Raw genomic sequence first — 18027 nt, 5'->3', positions numbered from 1 at the left:
GAATTTTGGGATAATTCAGTCGAAGCTCCGTAATCGACTAGGAAATGAAAAAACTAGCAAATTAGTTTTTATGTTCAAATATTTAAATATATATATATATATATATATATATATATAATGTATATATATATGTATATTATTAATATTATACATATTATATATATATATTATATATTATATATTATATATTACTGCATAAATATCACGATATATATCAACGATATATATTATTCCATAAATATCATGATATATATCAACGATATATATCCGATATATATCACTGATATGTATCCTTCGAAGTTTCGAACCCTGGTTACTTAACGAGCATTATCCTAGTTTATGATCTTCAGTACCAACTTTTCGTTTTAAAAGTTCTCAAGAGGACTGATTTCCGCCAGAAAATTTCCATTTTCAAGGAAATATATATTGACGAAAAATGTTAAACTATTTTATCGGAATTTCGCTGTCAAATTCTTATCGAATACTTCGAATTTTATATTATGACTGCGACATTCTCGAATAAAGTAGCAAATTAGAACTTATTAGTTTTATAATAAACCAAAGTTAAAACCGAAATCTTATGAATTATAATTTCCTACAATATGCTAATAATTGAAGACTCACTTTTTTCAAATACTTATCGCGCACGTGAGATAATCTCGATTTGAGAGTCACTGTCGAGCACCACATGAGCGAAGGAGGCAAACCTCTTTTGCTTTTCAGGCCGAGGGATAGTTCAGGTTCGGGGATGCTAAATCGAGGATTTCACCCTCAATGAAAATACACTGTAATTCATGAGTCATACAAAGTGCAGACCTGCGTGTGCGCTTCGTATTCAAATCGCGAGAAAGAGTATTTCTTTGATCTTATTGCGTTTGTTGATGTCGCCATTCGTTGCGAAGCTTATAAAAATGTTCAATGCCTATTCTTCCTGACCGAATTACGAATCGACATATATTACTTCAAAGATTATTCTTTGAATTTAACCTGGAGCTTAGACAAAAAAGATATACAACTGAAATTAGTTTGTATGTGTAGTTGAAATTGGTTGAAAATTTAAAAGATACAAGTCACATATATAGAAATCAGATAAACAGTCAACGACAACTTGTTTCGATATTAAAATATATACAATCGTGTAAACAAGTATAATACTTTCAAGAGTCCATGAGAATTATCAGTCACGAAAACGGCTTGTTGTAAAAAGAAAGTAGGCAGGAAGAATAGAGAAAAGGGGAAATGTAATGAGGCGCAAGGGCACGCACGATAGTGAAATGATAAAAGTGAAGAGAAGGGTCGACGAGCTCTCGCCAAGTCTAATCGTTCTGACACATTTTTACGAATGAAAGAACGGCGATATCCTCTGGCGATAAACTGCCAGTCTGTGCCAAAAGAGAGAGAAACTTGCGGAGAGAGCTCGAATATTTATGCCATTCAAGCCTGCCGGAGATATCCGGAGAAGTTATAAATTTTTTTCTTTCTATTGCGACACAATTCGACTTTGTTCTCCGCGGTGAAACGATGTTTTTTCGTTCGACACCAAATTTCACGTCAATATATTTCGTGCTGCGATTTTTCGTCTTGCACACGTACGAAACATTAATTTAATTACTATATAATTTATGATACAAATAACTTATATTATTATTCGAGATTAAAGGAACTGAGTTTTATTAGCGAGAAACTCTCTTTTCTACTTGTTCTTAAATAGACTCTTTTTACATTAATATATAATATTAAGTTTTCACAATTTTATTTAGCCAAATCGTGAAGCTTTTTAATTTTAAATATTAGAGGTAGAACGAAAACTAGGACATGCATTTCAAAATGATATTTGTTATTTACGAGCGCTTCTTGTACACGTAATTTTTGTTCTCCGGACGTTGTAGCTAATTACGAAGCAACGCAATTAAAAGTTGATACGACGCAATTAAGAGATAATTCAATGACATTTATAAAACGATCCAGCAATTCTCGTTACTACTGAAATAACGCAAAATAATGTCGCGGATAAAAAATAGTGAAATTGGACGGAATTACATCGACGGCACGTGGGTGGCAAAGTCGATAATAAATTCGCGTCATGCGCCATCCTTTTTCGAAAGGGCGCGCTAATTAGGGAAAAGTTCGTCCCCTCGATGTCCAGGTCGAGGACACGTGCACGGCGTACGACGCATTAACGACTGTCTTAAAGGCCAACAAACGCGCGAACTACCTTAGTGCGTTATTGCGAGCTGCGTTGCGCAATCGGTATTGTATGTCATTCGCCGAAGCGGCATTGTCGCAGCGCATTGTCCGGCGATTCGCGAACTACTTTCAGCCTCAAGCGCATTCCGCGCGGCTCACCCAACTCTGAGTCTCATAAAAGCGAACTCGTCTGAAATTCGGACGCTCGTCTCCTTGATAATTAGCGGATTCGATGTATTTGTATCGAGCCCGTGCCGCGTTTCTTATTCCAGTCACCCTCGAGCTGCCTTTTGCTCCTTTCTGTTTTTTCTTTTATTCCTAGCTTTTATATGTCATTTTTCCTATCTATTATTTCGTCACTTTGATTGTCTTAAAATAGCAAGATGCTTTCTACGTTCTTTTCTTGATGCAATATTACTTACCATAACTAAGGTATCCTTTTGACATGCATGTAATCGAATCGTCGCGATTCGATAAAGACTGTCGTCGGCTGCTTTTATTGTGGGATACGCGCTCCCTCGTCCGTCAACGGTGTCGCATAATGAATCGAATCGCGACTATTGGTCGCGGTGACCCAGATTTACGGCATCGAGCATTTATTCTCGTACGGAACTGGGCGTTGAATTCTTCATGAGCGCCATCGCGCTGCATCTCCGATAGATAAAGAGAGGAATAGACGGAGACGATAATTGATGCAAATGAACTCTTAGGTGTAATGGGGACTAAGTTGCCGCCAATGAGGACGTAAATCCATCTCTTCCGCTTCCGCATCGTCGCGCGTTCTCTCGGGTCCGTTCCGTTTCACGCATATGCGCGCATTTATCTATAGCATACGTAACGTTTACTATAGAAAATGCGCGCATATGAAACGGAACGGACCCCTCGTGTCTCGCGAACAGGAAGATTCAAATGAGATGTTTTTGCGAACGGACTCGCGCAGATCTGCGTCACGTTGCAATTTGTACGCTATCGCTTATCCGACGATGTCTGATCGCTAATCGTAAATTATAATACTTTCAAGATTGTCTATAAAACCATGAACTTTAACAAACATCATTGATGCAAAATACGACAGTCCGAAGTTCTTTTTCTAATTCTAGAGATTCCCTTTCACGAAAAACAATTTGTTTTTCGCGAAAAAGGTACTGTTTGCTCTGGATAGTCGACTATTAAGTTTCTTGAGAACTTTCGGGACAAATTTGTGTAATTTCGAAGAATACGCGACTCTCCAAATGCCACACGATCGCAAAACCAAAACGGCTTTCTTCATAAAGGTTGCAAGATTGATTTACAACTCTAAGAGTCCGATCGATACCGCGAAATTCGACGCAATAATTCTGCGGTTAATAAAAGGGCGTTTGAAAAAGAGACTCCTCGTGATCGAATCATCAGCTTGTCTCATTAATATTAAAATGAGCGGCGAACTCGGCAGATAGAGAGAAGGAGGAAGTCGTTCGCTGAAATTTTATGAGTGCGCTTATTATGCAAGCGTTGGACGGACCTACATTCCCCTTACTCGAGTAATCTCTGTAACGCGGTGAAATTTAAAAAGCTCTTTTAACACATGTTATTCGACATGTTATTCGAGGGGAGGATTATACGAGGGTTGTTTGATAAGTTTGGTAAAAAAGCAAGTAAAACACTTTTTTTTTCAAATTGCGTTTACTTCTCAACATAGTCTCCATCGAAGGCTATACACTTGGTCCAGCGAGTTTCCAATTTTTTAATACCGTCAGAAAAGTTGGCTTTCTCAAAGCCTGCAAAATACTCATTGACGGCGACGATGAGTTCCTCATTTAACGAGAATTTTTTCCCAGGTTTTCAAGTTTGGGAACAAAAAGAAGTCGCACGGGATCAAATTTGAAGAATAGGATGGATGAGGAATCAATTCGAAGCTCAATTCGTGTAATTTTGCCATTGCGACGGTCGACTTGTTGATCGGCGCGTTGTCTTAGTGAAAGAGCACTTTTTTGCGCGCCAATCTTGGCCGTTTTTCTTTAGCTCTTCTTTCAAACGGTCCAATAATGTTGCATAGTACTCTCCTGTTATTGTCTTACCCTTCTGCAAGTAGTCAATCAGAATAATTCCTTGGGAATCTCAAAAAACAGTGGCCATCACCTTTTCAACCGACAAAACAGTTTTCGCCTTTTTCGGCGCACTTTCACCAGGCATTATCCACTGCTTTGATTGCTCCTTCGACTCAGGAGTGTAGCTGTGGATCCAAGTTTTGTCCACAGTCACGAATCAACGCCAAAAGTCCTGTGGATTGCGCTTCAACATCGCCAAACACTGAGTTGAAACGTCCTTTCGAGTGCGTTTTTTATCAAGAGTTAGCAATCGCGGCACCCATCGTGCACACAGCTTTTTCACATGCAGTTTTTCATGCGGGATGTTATGCACTCGTTCCGTGGAAATGCCTACGGCCTTAGCGATCTCACGCACCTTCATCGGCGATCTTCCATAACCATACCATTTTTTCCACGATACCCAACGTGGTGACCTCAACTGGACGCGCTTCGTTTTCAGTGCAGGTTCGGCCACGTTTGAATTCATTTATCCAGAAATAAACGATTCTCAACGCAGGAGCAGAGTCCCTATGAACTTCGTCTAACTCGGCTTTGATCTGCGCTGCTGTCCACTTCTTTAAATAAAAGTGTTTTATTACTGCACAAATTTTTTTTTGCAACTGCTAAACCGCTCGCTTCAAACGACTACCAAATGTGAACAACGCGCAACGCGTCACTACTGGCTGAAAGGGTACCCCACGGTAAGATAGGCAAAATGCCACTGTCAATGAAACGAAAAAATTACTTTGGATTTGCATAAGTACACTAAAAAAAGAATTTTCTACGATTTTTCCGACCATCCATCCCCCCTCCTTTTTCTAGTGGCACCAAAAAACCGCTTTTTTCGAAAATTATTTTTTTTCTCCGGTTCCTTCATGTTAAAAATTTTGAAAAAATTTGAGAATATAGCTTATAAAAAGTACTTAGCACACAATTTTTTTGAGCTTTAGGCGCGTTAAATATCTAACCTAAAAAAATAAAATAAGTATTTGAATCAATTTTTTTCTAATTTCTTTGATAGTTGCAGGTCTAATTACTCTAGAAAATTGTATATTTTAGTGTTCTACATGTATTAGAATTTTTTCAGATTTTTCGGAATGGTGGGCCGTACTCAAAAATGCGAAAAACCCTATTTTTAGCCACTTTTGGGCTTTTTATGGTCCTCAAATGATTGATAGTGCCTTAACTGACTCTAAAATAAACATAATATATTACTTTTGGATATATGTTGTCAATATTTGATACATTCCGATACGTCTCATATGTTCTTGAGCATGAAATCAGTCATAACTCAACGAGAAAACCCTACTTTTTGTATAAAAGTGCCTATTTTTCGTCGATTTCTGGATTTTTGGTTATTTTATCTAAGTTTTTTTTGCATATGATTGGTAAATGTGAATATAAATATAATAAAAAAAATTGTACCTCTTATACATATATTTCAAAGAAATCGTTCATTTATTCAAATATATACATTTTCATGAAAAAAAATTAATTTTTATGATTCCATGATCGTCTCTTTAATCCTCCTCGTCACTATTTTCCTCAATTACTGGTGTTACTTCTTCGAAGTCAAACAATGTTGTAAGTATCTCAGCTGGTCGAATAATCCTTGACAAGTATCTTGCATGAGACAGGTAAAAAACTATGGCGATATCAGGTTGATATTACAAATCTTATTTACAATATCAACCTGATAGTGTGGGACTCAACAGTGTCAGACGTTATTGCTGTAACGGCGCTAATGGTAACAGAACTATAGGGTGTTGCTCGCATATAGCCGCCATAGTTTTTTACCTGTCTCATGCAAGATACTTGTCAAGGATTATTCGACCAGCTGAGATACTTACAACATTGTTTGACTTCGAAGAAGTAACACCAGTAATTGAGGAAGATAGTGACGAGGAGGATTAAAGAGACGATCATGGAATGATAAAAATTAATTTTTTTTTCATGAAAATGTATATATTTAAATAAATAAACGATTTCTTCGAAATATATATGTATAAGAGGTACAATTTTTTATTATATTTATATTCACATTTACCAATCATATGCAAAAAAAAACTTAGATAAAATAACCAAAAATCCAGAAATCGACGAAAAATAGGCACTTTTATACAAAAAGTAGGGTTTTCTCGTTGAGTTATGACCGATTTCATGCTCAAAAACATATGAGACGTATCGGAATGTATCAAATATTGACAACATATATCCAAAAGTAATATATTATGTTTATTTTAGAGTCAGTTAAGGCACTATCAATCATTTGAGGACCATAAAAGGCCCAAAAGTGACTAAAAATAGGGTTTTTCGCATTTTTGAGTACGGCCCACCATTCCGAAAAATCTGAAAAAATTCTAATACATGTAGAACACTAAAATATACAATTTTCTAGAGTAATTAGACCTGCAACTATCAAAGAAATTAGAAAAAAATTGATTCAAATATTTATTTAATTTTTTTAGGTTAGGTATTCAACGCGCCTAAAGCTCAAAAAATTGTGTGCTAAGTACTTTTTATAAGCTATATTCTCAAATTTTTTCAAAATTTTTAACATGAAGAAACCGGAGAAAAAAACTAATTTTCAAAAAAAGCGGTTTTTTGGTGCCACTAGGAAAAGGAGGGGGGATGGATGGTCGGAAAAATCGTAGAAAATTCTTTTTTTAGTGTACTTATGCAAATCGAAAGTCATTTTTCCGTTTCATTGACAGTGGCATTTTGCCTATCTTAACGTGGGGTACCCTTTGTCTTGGGGAAGTTTGAAGAGTGGAACTTTCCAGGCATCACGTCTCATTTCATTCAAATTTACCAAACTTATCAAACAACCCTCGTATATAAGCGGAATTGCAAAAATTTCGCTTGCTTGTCGAATATTTTAACATATCGTTACCTATCAAAACATATTGTTTTATATAGTTATTTATTTGTCATGCCATGGGATAAATGGCGAATTATAATATTGGGACTGCGACTTGGGTGCGATATAATTTAGCCTGACGATCAGTATAGGCGTTAAATATAGGTGTTATCATTTATCAACCTTGCTCGAGTACGCTCACGTGTTTGTTCTCGTTTAACAATTAACATGACTTACGTGTTCTCGTGCGTATAATAGCAACCTCGCTATTAAGAAAATAGCTTAGCGAATCTTCGTCGTAGGATGTTGTCATAATTCCCTTTTCTTCCGACGATTAATTAACTCCAAATAATGTTGAGCGTTTAATGAAAGCGTAATTATTTGAAATATACAAATGGTACTTAATGAATGATTCACTAGACTCGTGTCGTAAAATACGGTAAATCGCATAAATACATTTTATATTTGTATCAACTTATTGAAAATTGTAACGAAAAAGCCTTGCTCATTGCCGTGCCTGCTTCCTTTTCCATGGCGGTTTGCGCGAAAAAAATCTTGATTCAGTTCTCACTCCGTCGTCCCTCTCGTTCGTCGAAAACGGAGCGAGCACGTGCCGCAGTGCAAACGCGGTCTTTAATGTAAAAGTTCATTCGCCGGCGGACGATCATCGAAAGCGACGGCGCGGCGCGGCAATCTAGCCAACAGAGACTCGGAAGAAGATGAAAGGCGGCAGCAGACTCCGTTCCGTACGAGGGGGCTCAATCGCTCGCACTCAAGAAGAGCTTAGTGAGACAAAAGCGTCGTCCGTGCGCGCTCGCGATGCATTTTCCACGGAATCGATTTAATCGAGTCACCACGACGACGATGACTCGCGCCACCCGGTGGTGGTGCCTAGTAGTGGTAGCGAACCTCGCCGAGAGAGAGTATTGACCTACGGCAGGGGTTCCCAAGCCTGGGAACCAAAGTTGGTCCTCGAAAGGAGAGGGGGGAGACGCTCTGTAGGTCGTGAGTTCGAAGATAATAAGGCCGAGGATAATGACGATCGAAAATGTAGCGCTGAAAAGCCGGAGAAAGCGCATATATTTTTATGTGAGACGTGCACGTATATTTTTTTTCTTATACAGAAGATAGACATCTCTCATTTGATAGAATTAACAAATTAACCCCTTGACTGTCAATGATGAAAATATCCAAAAATTTCGTTTCTCTAAATATGTATATTTGGATTGATATATATCTTACAATAAGTGTTTATTATAGAGGTGGACCTCTCTTTTTATTCAAAGTATGTTTAAAGCTTCCGTCTTGCTTTGTGGAGTATGTGAAGAAACTAAGATTCCTCAGCGGTTGCCTTTACTTACATTATTCCGTACATAGAAAAAAAAGAAGTGTCAAATCAACTCTGATATACTTGTATATACGCAAGAATATATAATCTTATAAGAATTTCAAAATTTTTTCTTGATTGAACTATATAAAACTTCGTTTAACTATATAAATGACTTTATTCAAGCAAATTTTCTTTGTTTAACGCAATATAATCTCATTTCAAGATATATTTTTGCATACAAGTATATACCCGGGAAAAAATATTCATATCTGATCATAAATGATCATATCAATTTGGACATGTATGGTCAGCTATGGAAATGGTCAGCTATGGACGCACACACACACACACACACACACACACACACACACACACACACACACACACACACACACACACACACACACACACACATGCGCGTGCACGGACACATATATCATGTATAATGTACGGATCTGATCATACATGGCGATAGATAACCATATATAATTATATATGCTCCATATATGGGGATGTAAAACTTATATCTGTTCAATCTCATTTATATATGTTCATATACTGTCAGATATAAATATTTTTTCCCGCGACATTTTATATCATTATATCCCAATCTGGTCATATATAGACAGATCTGATCAGTTTCATATCTTTCCGGCCGTAAATGAACATATACAATCATATATACAGCATCGCATCTTGTCATATATGATCATATACAGTGCCGTATACAGTTATGTATGGCCACATATAATTATATTTAATAATACATGGCCGAACATTCTTTATATACGACCATGTGAGGCCAGATACGATTATGTATAGTGTCATATCTGGCTACACATAATAATATGTCTGACCACATATGAACTTATATGATCAGATCTTGTGTCATGTATAATGTACGTTCTGATCATATATGGCGATAGAAAACAATATATGATTATATATGCTTTATATATGGGCATGTAAAACTTATATCTGTTCATATCTTATTTATATATGTTCATATACTGTCAGATAGAAATATTTTTTCCCGGGTATAATCTTGAAATGAGATTAGACGTTGATTTGACACTTTTTTTCTGTGTAAGGTAAGAATTCACTCTTTGTGTGGTCTTATAACTTCCTCAGTTTTAAAAATATTGATTTATCAAGACTTTTATTTCACTCTATGCACCTCGTATGTGTCAAGCTGGCGTCTTATTTTGCGGAAACTCAAACTATTGAGAATTCTGGCTTTTTTTTTATAGTTCTAGAGTTCCTGATAGGTTAAACAAATAGTTTAATAATTCTGGCCATTAAAGCCAAAAAACGCGTCAGTACAAACTTAAATGCTAGGTTAGGTTAAGTTAGGTCTCACTTTGTCCTGCAAAAGTCCTGCGAAAGGTACAGTATTTGTCAGATTTTAAAAGATCTATAGTTCTATATGAGTTCTAGGAAGAGTTCTGGCGATAAACATTAGTCGAGCGAGATCATATTGTTGTTTGATAAACATTGTTTTTTTTAATAATTTTTATCGCCCGAGAATATATGATTTTTTTATTATTATTTATTATGCTTACCGTCAGAACTCTTTGGAAAACGATTTGATAGAACTACACGAGAATTATAATAGAACTAACACAATTGTCGAGAATTGGTCAGCATCTCATCCATATACTCGTAAATGCGGCTTTCTCGGAAGAAAAAATTTTTTTAAAAATAATCAAATATTTTGTTATTATTAGAACTCTTTGGAAAGACACGTTAAAAACTATTATACATGAGAATTATAATAAAACTAACATAATTGTCGAAAATCGGCCAGCGTCTCACCCATATACCCGTAAATGGCGGCTTTCTCGGGCGATACAAATTATTTAAAAATAAATGTATCGCCAGAACTCTTCGACCGGTTCTACAATCAGTCGTATGTCGAGGTCGGAACGTAATCCATGGTCCAATGAGGAAAATTCGTTTTTGAAAAAGAAATTCTCTCATTGGACCATCGACTGCGTTCCGACATACGACTACGACATACGACTGATTGTAGAACCGGCCTTTAGGCCCGGTCTACAATGGATGTCGTAACTGTCGTAAGTCGTTAATCGTAAGAAATTGACCAATCACAGTCGAATTTGAGGAGAATAATCAACTAATGATTGGTCAATTTCTTACGACTCACGACTTACGACAGTTACGACATCCATTGTAGACCGGGCCTTAGAACTCATATAGAACTATAGATCTTTTAAAATCTGACAAATAAGGGGACCGGCCCAGTACTCGAACATATAAGACTTGGTTATCAAAATTGGCCGTATATAATTGATTAATCTGCTTAAAAAACAAGTAATTTTTTTTATATACATAAACTATAATATATACAATAGAAAATGACAAAACAAGATTATTTTTTATTAAAAATTATTTATTATAAAGATTAAAACACGATATTCTATTTGTCCCAGTACCCGAACGCTGGAAAAACTTATGTCCCGAATGTTCCATTTGTATGTCCTAGTATATACCCGAACTTAGAAAAGAATAACTTTTAGGAAGAGTTTTGGGAATTTATTTATTTAATCCGTTTACAAATATTTTATGTATTAATAACATTTACCTTTTTAATTAAAAAATTTGAAGACTTTGTATTATAACATTTAGTATTATATATAACATTAAAAAATTTAATTTTTTAATTTTTTAGTTCTTTTAACGATCTTTTCTTCTTTCATTTTTCTTTTCAATAATTTTTCTGCCGCTTGTTTCATTTTTTCTTGCTCTTTAATAACTTTGAGTTTAGCTTTTTAGCTTTTTTTTTATAATAATACATATAATGTTGAGGTTAGATTAAACATTTTTCGTTCTTACCTTTAATGTAGACACTTTTTGTAGAAAATAATATATATATCTTTTTATTTAAGGATTTGATAAATATTTATACATAAAAAATATGCATAAATAATTAAGATATTGAAAAAATACGTTAATTATTAATGACAGCACATGCATAAACAATCTGCTTAGTTACTGTTCAAGTGACGGGACGTATGACTTATTACGTGACCCACAATCCGAACACGGTAATTTCTTATAAATTTTAATATTTTTTTAATTTTTAATATTTGAAACTTATTCTAAAACTTATTAAGAAGTTTTAATTTATTTTAATAATACAATTAAGTATATTACATTTAAAAAAAACTCTAATTAGAAAATCGGTCTTTCTAAAAAAAATTCGTAAGATAAGTAAACTAAACATCGCGCAAATCCATGATCCCATGTTTCTAAAATGATTTTTGCCGATAATATTGTATTAGTAACAATTTTTTAGTAAAAATATAAATAGCAAATGTTTAAGGAAAATATAAAAAAAAATATTATTTAGTTATTTTGATATTTATTTATAAAAAATAAGAGATATATGCAAATTTGTTCGGGTATTGGGTACTGTTCGAGTACTGGGCCGTTCCCCTTATACCGAACTTTCACAGGACGAAGTGAGACGCTGATGCGTGAACCTGGCGTCTCAATTTGTACTGACGCGTTTTTTGGCTTTAATGACCAGAACTATATGTTTAACCTATCAGGAACTCTAGAACTACTGAAAAGGAAGCCAGAACTCTCAATAGTTTGTGAGTTTCAACAAAATGAGACGCCAGCTTCACACACACGTGCACCTTATATCGCGCGAACATGCAAAGGCGCAGGGCGCAGCTATTTTCCTAAACTGCGTATTACTTATGTAATAACTTTTAACTTTTTAAGTGAGATCAACATTTTATGCGTTTCAGGGAATTGATTAAGATTGTAGCTCGTTAACTTCATTACACTGGGAGAAAAAATGATTGGGATAACTATAATTTTACTATATTTTATAGTTAGTTGCGAGACATGTCCTTTGGTGCTTTACAAAATCGACAGCAGATACCGGCAGAGAAACTTTCTACAAATCCCAAAATACCACGTAACCCCAAATTGTCGCCGATAATTAATGTGAGTTTAAAATATACTTAAATATCTGTAGATGCTCTACAACCAATGTAATGCCTTCTTTTTCTAAAAAAAAAACATATTAATTCTTTGATTAAATATGAATAAATTCATTCTTTCGGGAACATTTTTGGGAATCATCTGCATGATATAATTGTGCACAAGAAAAATACTATCTAATCTGGAATACAATTCCGGTGGCAAACATGGTATTGAAATGTACCATATAACTTGTATATATCATCATATGCGATCCAAGTGAATTTACTGTTTCGAAAGCATCTTCGTATAGAAACAAAGGAAAAATAAAAGATTTTTCCTTTGAAACATTTAAGATTTTCGATTTCCAAAAATCGGTTTGTATATTATTGGAAATATCGTTATTTTCATCCAATGTTGCAATATACTTACAAATTTTTTGAAATATATCACTTATTTCGAAATATGCTTTTAAAACTTTTCTTAATGGTATTAATTGCCCATACACATTTTGAGTTTTTAATTCAATGTCACTTCTAATTTCCATTGTTCCAAAGAATGTTTGTATAGGGTTAATATTATGTCCAATATTTGTTAAGTCCAATATTTGTTTGTTCCTTTTACATTCACTGTCAATATCGTTGAAAACATTTTGCAATATTTTAAATTGTTCAACTATATGATCCGAATCTGGTGAGATTCCATGAGAGATATTTTTCTTTTTTTATCGTTTACATATTTAGTATTAAGGAAGGAATGAAATATACGCGTAATACGATCAATTTGTAATCGAGATAATGTTGACTCAACATGTAAAGAAGATATTAGTTGTAATGCTAATATACGAAGTTCATTACATGTACCTTCAATGTTCCAATTTTGATTAACATCTATATCGTTACCATCACATTCAGACTCGGTTCTTTCGTTACAAAAGTTTAGTTTTGAAGTCGTATCACGAACATAATATTTAAGGTAAATATACCAATGACGGGCCATGTCCCATTACCTGCCATTGACGGACATTTTATTTTTTATTAAGCTATATACATAAAGTAAGAAAAATATTTTTACTGATTTATGTTATTTGGTTATTCAGTGTCTTATATAAAAAATTATGCCACTAAACATTTTGTTTAAAATATTTAAAAAATTAAGTAAAAATTAATCAAATTGTAAGTTATTTGCCTGTCTGCCTTTGAAACCAAGAAAAAAGAACTTTCATGTAACAAATACTCTTGACAGATGGATGTCTAGTACATTTAACTTTTGTAAATGTTCTTTCACTTCTCTGAACTAATTCTTTAAAACATCTTAATTCTGTTACTGATGCTCAATTTATTGTCAAATTTTGAGCGATTCTTGGAGTCATATCTATATGTCTACGACAAAAACTTTTCCTACCAGTGTCTGCCTGGTTTATTATCCTTGAAAGGAGACTCAGTGATAAGTTTCTGCACACACTGAAGATGTTGAGATTTTGTTACAGGGAAACCTCTTTGGCTGCAATAAAAAATCCAGTCAACTTCTTCAGTGTGTGCAGAAACTTATCACTGAGTCTCCTTTAAAGGATAATAAACCAGGCAGACACTGGTGGGAAATCCAATCAAAAAAAACAACTGGTGGGAAAGTTTTTGTCGTAGACATCTAGATGTGACACCAAGAATCGCTAAAAATTTGACAATGAATTGAGCATCAGCAACAGAAGATATTTTAAAGAATTAATTCAGAGAAGTGAAAGAACATTTACAAAAGTTAAACCTACTGGACATCCAGCTGTCAAGGGTATTTGTTAGATGAAAGTTCTTTTTTCTTAGTTCCAAAGGCAGACAGTGTATTGGCTTGTAAAGGATCAAAGTCTTTATAAAATTGTACATGGTGATGAGAAAGAAAGCATAACTGTTTTGTTTACAGTAAATGCTAAAGGTACTATATTACCACCTATGTTACCACTTATGATCCTTTTCTGATATAAAAGGACACCAGCAACTATTACAAACAGTCTGTTAAAATGTGTTGTATTGAACTTTTAAAGTTTTAAGTGAGTTAAATTCAATTGTGTTAAATTAGTAGTAAAAATAAATTATTTATTAGATTGTAAAACCATTTTTTAATTAATAATAAATAAATGTATTTATTTAAAACATTAATAATAAAAATAAATTATTTATTAGACTGTAAAAACTTTTTTAAGACTTTATATTTTCTAACCTCTTAAGCATTTCTTTATCCAATATTTTTATATTTTTAACTTTTCTAACGTTTTTTTATTAACGTATATATTATTTTCTTCTTGCTGTCGCTCTGCAAAATAAAATTTCTTTTATTAAAATTATTTTAATACGCTAAAAAAGTTATGGCCAGTTACTGGGACCTCATAATTTGGACGCTGGGACTGATCACATTGGGCTGGCCAAAATGTCGTTTTTTTTACTTGTTTAAGCAGAAAATAGTAATAACTTTCTAAATAAAAAAATTTTTTTTTAGTATGAAATTAATTTTATGTGTTAAATTTAAGATTTATTTTCCTTGTATCGTTAAGTGGCCAGTTATTGGTACATTTACCTTACGTTTTTGGAAATATCAGAATCAGATATTGCTGTTTCGAAATGTTTGCAACGCTTTTTATATTGATAAATAGCTTTATAATTGGCATAACAACGATTACAATCCTTGAAATTACAAGTATATTTCACACAAGCAATATTTGTACGATACTCAAAACGTGTATGTAGCTTTAAATACCTGTTCAGAAAAGTTTTATTTTCAGACAATATTCGCATTTTATCATCTTTTGGAATGCTTATTACACTTCCATAAACGAGTAGCACTGCTATAAATTATTATTGACATGACTTACCTACGAGTAAGCACAAGTTGTTCTACTTCGTGCTAAGTGGCATCAACAGAAATAAAATTTTGATGATATTTTTTGTTAGTAATGCCATAAACATATTGTTGTCAAAAATACCACATTATTTCAGAATCTGTTGCATCTAGCGCAAAGAAGATTTGCAAGCATAAATTGATTGCATTCATCAAACTTGTTGTATACTTAACATCGTTAACAATAACGTAAAAAGATGTAAAGTTTAAAATGGAACCCACTGCAACCATTGGCTGAAGTGTCAATCTATAAGCTTCAAATTTTTGTTTTTATGGAGTTTAGGTTCCAAGTCTACTATATTCTGCTATATTCTGAAAAAATAATCCAATTATAAATATGTTTTGCGAATGACATGATTTTCCAAAGACATGTAAAAAATTGCTTACAGAAACTCGAAAAATAAAACTTTTAGCAATTTCTATTTTGGACGGTTTCCACCTTTTCTTATTGCCTGTTTTCACATTACTTGATTTTAATAAATAAGGTAATATGAGAAGGCTTAATGTTTCAACGGGTAGGGTATGGTGGGGCAGGTTGAGACGGATTTTTTGTTTGGACTCATATTTCCTGAACTAAGAGAGGTAAATTAAAGATCGTGTACATGAAAGTAATTTTTAATTTTTAATAAGTTAAACCATTCGAGTGTGATTAATTATCTTCTAAACTCCTGCATTTGTCTCAATGTGCCCCAACCTATAATAATGATTTAAACACCATTTTTTGAACATATGACTATCTTTATTCAGAACAAAAAAAATTTACACAAAGAAGCCAACCTAAATATTCATAAAAAATAATAAAGTATTATTTAAAAATATTTTTTTTACTTCTCTTATTTTATAGCACCGCCATTAACCTTATGCATTAATATGCACCTAAACTATTAATATGTACGTAAACTAGATAGTGATGTAATAGTTATTTGACACGTTTACGAGACAATGACTTATGTACTTATAATGTGCTAACAAGGAAACTCACACGGAAGTGTCCCTCCAGATTTTGATGAGTTTTTAGTATGTTTAAAAAATTTTTTTCCATCTTTTATAATTTCGGAAATATTCGGCCTGAAAGAGAAAAGCCGATTTTTTCAAAGGGGTGTTTCACCCCCTAAACACGCGTATAGGCACGTATAAAAAAATACGTGTCCCTTATTTTCATCTAGAAAACAACATTCTAGGAGCTCATCAAAATCGGAGGGGGACACTTCCGTGGATTTTCTTGTTAAGTTATGTTTCCTTGACTTTGACATTGACTAGCAAACAGTAAGGCTGATGGCATGATACCTGTAAGAGGATGTAACGATTACATTAATAACCTTAAACCATAAAAAAAACAGTGTTAAATTACTTAATATATGACAGGAGAAAAATTACGGTGTCTCAACTTGCCCCACGAAAATTCGTCTCAACCGACCCCATTATACAAAGATTTATAAAATTATTCAATACCGCTGTAACCTGTCACTTAAGTGCGAATCTCCAAGGCCTAAAATATGCAGAAATATCCTGCCTTTTAATAAAATTTAAGTTTTCACCGAAATGATAAGAATTATGACCAGTGTTAAGGCTCCTGGGTAGTCACCGCGGCCATATTGAATTTCTTGCTATCGAGGCGAGAAATTACCCTATTTTAGGTTGCGGTAAATTCCGAAATAAAAAGACATTTTAATAAAAAAAATCACTATAGATCGTTTCAGAACACTTCTAAAATTGACCGGGGACTATTCTTTTCCCTCGACAATAAACAAACAACCATAAAACGAAGCCTAAACATACGGGAAAACAAGCCGTTTGACAACTATCGAAAGGAGTGGAAAATGTTCCTCCACATATGTATTCCTTGCAAATCTTACTTCTCGGTCAATTTTACGAGTTTCATGAATACGTTAAACGTTATAGCACAAGTACAGAGCGAATAATAAAGAAATTAAACGCAACACAAAATAGGTTGTCAACATGTCACAAAGGACAGAATTCTCCATTGGAGAGAGTTCTTATTTCTGCCGCGACGGTACGTCGCCACCGTCAACGCAGAGTTCTCGGCTCAGGGACCAGCCTGCCTTAAAGAAGGCGTGACATGCAAAACATAAATTTTACTTATCTTTTGATGGTTCTAAAAATTGAAAGAATTTTCGCGCCGCCATGCCCGGTCACGAACGTCAGTGTGGGTATGAAAAATGTTGCGGACAATAGCTCCTATCTATCGGCATTGGTGTCAATCCGCTGGCAATCACCCTTTTCGAGATATCGATAGATGTCTTAACCTGCCCCATGTCTCAACCTGCCCCACTCTACCCTACATCTGCAAGTAATATATGTATAAATTAAGCCAAGCTTCTTCTCCCATTTTCATATACCCTCATATTTAGACGCGACTTCGAGAATGTTGTAATAGGATGTTTTGTACAAAAAAGTTAACTATGACATTCAAAAAATTATTTATGTATATACCATTTGCCACTACACAATGATGGACATACTTCTGTTTTCTCAACGAGAAGTAGTATATACGAAGCGATTTCAGGTTACTTTTTTTGGAAAATAAACGTATCTGTTCCTGTTTTTATTTGAAAATCAATCTGTAACTGTAACCATTGACATTACATTACAACGCATTTTTAACCTGAGTTATAGAATATAGAACGTTAAAATGTCATTTACTATTACAACATTACAAGTTTAGCACCAATCGCAGTTTTTAATATGGGATCTTCATAATAATTTGTAATCGAAGTTCCTCT

General features: G+C 34.1%; 1 protein-coding gene and 1 pseudogene across 14 annotated transcripts in view; one reads left to right on the top strand and one right to left on the bottom strand.

Annotated features, from left to right (window-relative positions):
• Positions 1–18027, top strand: part of Pnut (septin 7-like protein pnut) — a 72939-nt gene that overhangs the window by 13544 nt on the left and 41368 nt on the right. The gene's annotated exons all lie outside the window — the stretch shown is intronic.
• Positions 4084–17559, bottom strand: LOC139782790 (histone-lysine N-methyltransferase SETMAR-like; annotated as a pseudogene).

This window comes from Temnothorax nylanderi, unplaced genomic scaffold (genome assembly GCF_030848795.1).
Source record: "Temnothorax nylanderi isolate EJ_2023f unplaced genomic scaffold, tnyl_v1.0 TNYL_tig0440_pilon, whole genome shotgun sequence".
In the NCBI taxonomy this organism is placed as follows: Eukaryota; Metazoa; Arthropoda; class Insecta; order Hymenoptera; family Formicidae; genus Temnothorax; species Temnothorax nylanderi.
This window is presented reverse-complemented; position numbering and strand designations above follow the sequence as displayed.